Genomic DNA, 5,432 nt, shown 5'->3' with positions numbered 1-5,432 from the left:
TTCAAATTCTTTAACACTGTTAATTATATTTTCTGTTGCCTCCAATGTACGGGTTAATTTAGAACAATTCATTGTATTCTAACATTTCTTGTTTTCTAGATTTCTCCCTATGTCACAAGTCTCACTATGATGTGGCAGATTCGCATAAAGTTTCTCAAATCCGACTCATGTGTTCTAATTCCAGCTCTACGGCTTTCTGACTGTGTGGCATAGGAAATGTTGTCTGAGATTATATGGTTCTTTCTAACCCTAGTGAAAAGGATAACGGTGATACCTCACTCACAAGTTTGTTGTGAGGGTTAAGTGAAATGATATGTAGAAAACGTTTAATCTAGTGTCTGGCAAATAATAAACAGAAAATACTAGCTTCTGTTATCGTAGTCATCATTATTATCTCATGATGTCTTTACATCTCAGTGTTTACTCCCTATAACATTTTCTCCACTTATTTCTGCTCAAGAATATACATGACCACACAGTAATTCCACCATGTTTTCATTCTTATTCTTTCTGTTTCGTCTATTCCAGTTGCAAAATCCAAAGAGATCGATGTGTAAACTTGAAGCGCAAAGCATTTGCGCCTCTCCATCTCAGTTTTCCAGGCCACATGGTTTATTCCACATCCCAGGAGTTCATTCCAGTGGAAATATATTCTATGGCTGCCACCACACATGCTATGTGAACACAAAGTATGAAATAAATTAAAATCACCTCCTCTATCAAAATGAACTCAACAGCTGTTGCAAGCAATGCATATTATTAAAAAGAGTTTGCCCTGACACTTTTATCAAAGAGGAAGTAAAAGTGAAAGTGTGATATTTATTTCATTAAACAATAAATTTAACTAATACTTGTTAAAACTTTTTAGTGTTTTAAGAGACATTTCTTCCTTGTTTTCTGTCCTTCCTGGAATATAAACTTCCTTAGGCTGTAAAACTTGTGACTGCTTACCACGGCATTAGTTGGGACACTTAAATGTTTTTCTTTTTTTTTAATGTTTTAATTTTTAAATTGTGGGGTACAATTCAGGGTTAAGTATACAAATATTCATCGTGCAGGAACCCTTAAATGTTTTTCTAAGCACTGCCCCTCTTGATTCAACCAGTGACATGTGCTACTTGCTAGAGAGAAAAGAAGAAAAGAATCCCCCCCTTTCAGCTGATGGGTTGATGATACCATGTCAAAGAAAAGCAACAACCAGAGATGAATAAAAACAAACAACACTCCTGAAACTCAGCAAGGGTACATTCCTTACTTTCTAATGGCAGAGAAATACTGTTGCCTGAAAAGTGACAAGGTGAAAGAGAAACAGACAAAGTAGAAAGATTTAGGTCTGCCTTAAGGGGTTTAAAGAGTTGATGAAGGGGTGACTGCTTCAACAATGATAACAACCAGAATGAACCCCCCAAAAATACATATTTCCAGTGCCTTAAAACCTGGGTCTTTCTAAGATTAATGAATGTCCAGGTTCCAAAAAGAGGTTAAGTTTGTTTGGTTTAAACATCCCGGGAAATGAGACAGGAAATCTCATAAATACTTCATTCGATATTCTCAGGTCATCTTATGGAGCACCCTATCTTCAAATTTGTCAAGAAGTGTTCTCAACAACAGAAGCCCTGTGAGTAAAGTATTTAAGAAGATCCATTACTAACAAGAGTGAAGAAAATTCCCCATGACAAAATCTGCTGAACTAGGCAAGGTGTTCACAATTCATGTTAAAATGCTCCACAAAGGAATCAAGGCGAATATTATATGTTCATGGGATGTTAGAACCAAAAAATGTCTTGTATAAACTACTTGGTCTAATCCTTCTATTTTTCAATTAAGGTAGCTATCATAATAAGGTAGCATAGGGTAGCTATCGTAATAAAATATCTTGCTTAAGGTTTCTATCATTTTGATTGGACTAGGACAGTATATAGAATTTCCAAGACTACAAAGTGTAGACTACACTGTAAACCACAACACACTTATCCTCTTAATATCTGAGGACACACTTGCCCCAATATAGCTAAAAAAAAAATGCTTCAATTCAAAGAATCAGACCAAGTAGTATTCACCAAGTATCTTTAGAAGGATGGTAAAAATGGTGAACTTGAATCAAAGTCTTTGGCTAAATTATTATAATCATTCCCAGAACAAAAATAGGCTGGTAGAAAAAAAAAAACACCTTCAGGATACACTGACACTATATTGTTGGCCTAGAATTTCAGTATCTTCTGTAAATAAATAAGAAATTCTTAAAAGCAGAAGTTATTCTAATAAGTTTCTCTGGATATTTTTACACATATGCGAGCTATCTCTAGCCTAGGCTTCTCTTCTGTAACTCAGATTTGCAAATCCTAATATCCTAATTCCTCAACTTCATGGGAATATGTCCTGCCTCCTTGGGGTGTCCACGTAATTAACTTCTCTCAGTAAGCCCTTTCCTGGCCATCCTTTAAACATTACTGCACACTCCTAGGCCCCCATTCTCCTCAAATTTATTTTCCTCCAAATCACCATTTAACACATTTTATATTTTATTTGCTTCTTTTGTTTCTTGTCTCTTCCCCCATCTATATTCCTACACCTAATATGGGTTCTGCTGTGAGCGTGCAATTGATATATTTTAATAAACACATGAACCAATGAATTTCCACAAGTTTTGCATATTTACAAGTAAAGAAACGTCTATTCCACCATTTCCACCAAGCAAATGGGAAAAGATTACAGTTGTAAGATATCAATATTGGGATTTTTTTAATAATAAAAAAATTGAAAACAACTAAACATACATTAATATAGAACCGAATAAATAAATTAGAACAGAGTCACATGGTGGGATACTATGAAGCCCTTTAAAAGATTGAAGTCAGTCTTGGTGTAATAGAATAAATGATATTCTATAATCTGTTAAGTAAAAAATATAAAGGCTGTAGAATACTGGATGTGACCAGTACACTGAATAGACATCATTGTTGACATAACAAACATACAGTTTGAAAAAGAAAGAAAGAAAATACATAATTAAACAGATGGTTCTTCTAGCGCTTTCCCTACTTGATCTTAGTCTAGAGTTCATCTATCTTCAAATGAAGATGCTCTTGCCCAGCCTGAGATTTTCTTCTGTGCTCACACTTGTATGCCACACCTAGAATTATCCTCAAAGTATCAAAACTTAATTGCAGAGGTGGGGCATGTGGATATCCTCCGTGACAGCACACGAGATTGTCTTTGTGCTTTGCCCACTAAAATCCACAACGAGACCACAGGAAGAGAAAAGCCACTTCCTAAAAATAACGTCATTCAGTCCAAATGTCCATTTGTTCTCTTTCTTCATGTTAGAATTTATTTCAAAGCACACTTTCATTTTTAATTCCCATGAACTGCAATATGTTTGAACTTGGAAGATTAACTTGAACTTTTTTTATAGTACTCCCTCCCTTGCTCCAAGGTTTTGGCTCAAATGCCCAGCTAAACTATTGGTTAAACTCATGACATGAAGTGAGATTGTTGCTTTCAGGCTGATCCCAAGTGAGTAATACCACAATGCAAACCGCTAGAGCTGGCAGTACTTTTTTTTGGATTCTGAAAAATGCTTGTGACATGTTTCTTCCGAGTAATAAAAAATACCTAAGAGGGCACTAACTGTTGATGAAACCTTTTCCCTCTACTACAGTTCACTGTTTCTGGATATTTGTTATTTTTTTTTTAAATGTTCTTTCTCTTATTTGAAGAAAAAATATTAAGGTTCCATTTCATGGACTATGATTTGAAATTAAGAAAGTCTGATATATATAGTTTAAAAAAATAGGGGAAATCTCCAATTAGCTGGGATCATAAGGAGAGGACCAAATAAGGTTTGAATAAAAGGCAATCTGAGTCATCTGTGTGTGACTATGTATGATGTGTAATGTGTATATACAGATATCTAGATGTGTGTGTTGTGCAAACACATATATGTGCTTGTGCTATAAAGGTAATATCCAAGACTGTCGCAGAGATGTGGCATTTGAAAAATCAAACCCAAAAAGGTAATATGTATTGAACACTTTCTAGACAGAGAACACAAAGCACTTCTGTGCAAATCGAACTATAATACATTACTGTATAATTCCATTATGATCTGGAGCCCTCAAAGAAAAGAAAAATGTCTTCTCTTGAAAGAAAATGCATAACTAAAAAAGATGGTTCTTCTAGTTCTTTCTCTACTTGATTTTAGCCTAGAGTTCATCTATTTTCCAGTGAAGATGCTCTTACCCAGCCTGTCACATTCTCTCATTTAATCCTCACATTATCTCTTTGAATGGGTATTACCCATGTTACATATGAGATTCGTATTTGTTTCCGAGGGTTACTGTAATGAAGTACCACAAACTTGGTGGCTTAAAATAACAAAAATGTGTTCATTCAGGCTAGAAGTCTGAAGTCAAGGGTCACCAGGGCCATGTCTCTGAAGATGCTTGGGGACGATCTCTCCGGGCTTCTTGCGGTTGCCAACAACCCTTGACAACCCTTCACTCACAAACGAATTGAGTCTCCGCCTCCATCTTTACACAGCATTCTCCTCATATGTTTGTCTTCACGTCTTCTCTGTGTGTATCTCTTCTCTTCTTATAAAGACACCAGCCACGTTGTTTTTAGGGCCCACTCTATTCCAATATGACTGGATTTAACTTAGCTAATCACATCTGCAGAGACCATATTTCCAAAAGAGACTGTTTTCTGAGTTTCCGAAGCACATGAATTTTTAGGGGGGTGTGGTGGGTGGGGCAGACAAGACAACTAATACAAGGTGGCTGAGACTCACAAAGACTTCGGGTACCAGAATTATCCATTTAATCATGCAGCATAAATATGTTTAATATGTTTACAGAAACAAAATATGAGAGCTGATATATGACTAGAGAACAAGAGATTATTAAAAACTAAACAGGCCAAGCTGGGAACTGGGAAGATGGCCAAGACTGACCCCCAAAATGTGCAGGATCTCACGCTGGTGGGATATATGCTCCTGTAGCAGATGCAAATTTCAGACCAAGATTTCTGAGCAGATCATCGGAAGAAATGATGACATGAGTAGTAGCATTGATGATCTGGAAAAAAACATCACAAACCTCATGACACACATTGGGGTGGAAGAACTGGAAGGTGAAAACAAGATTCCTACCACACAGAAGAGTTGAAAGTTGCCACTAATTTTTAATGAAATCTGGAGCACTATTCTTCCAAGTCAAGAGAAAACCAATTGGCTTTTTGCAGCTAACTATTACGTGTAGATAGGTTTTATATTCTAAAGTGTGCAGTCTTTTCACAGACAATATAGTTATTTCATAGAATGATTGATCCCAGTTTCTTAAACATGGCAGCTTCACTTCCTGGACCTTGATTTAAACACTATTATTTAAACACTAAAATTTTGGCTGATTCCGAAAAAAACCAGTCAAATT

At 36.0% G+C, this 5,432-nt stretch overlaps 1 pseudogene; it reads left to right on the top strand.

Annotated features, from left to right (window-relative positions):
- Nucleotides 1-4,939: 4,939 nt before the first annotated feature.
- LOC103258058 lies at nucleotides 4,940-5,168 on the top strand (annotated as a pseudogene).
- Nucleotides 5,169-5,432: the final 264 nt, after the last annotated feature.

Source organism: Carlito syrichta, unplaced genomic scaffold, assembly GCF_000164805.1.
Source record: "Carlito syrichta isolate Samal-C Ts95f unplaced genomic scaffold, Tarsius_syrichta-2.0.1 Scaffold12338, whole genome shotgun sequence".
NCBI classification, from domain to species: Eukaryota; Metazoa; Chordata; class Mammalia; order Primates; family Tarsiidae; genus Carlito; species Carlito syrichta.
Note: the sequence above shows the minus strand (reverse complement) of the source record. Positions and strands in the feature narration are given on the sequence as shown.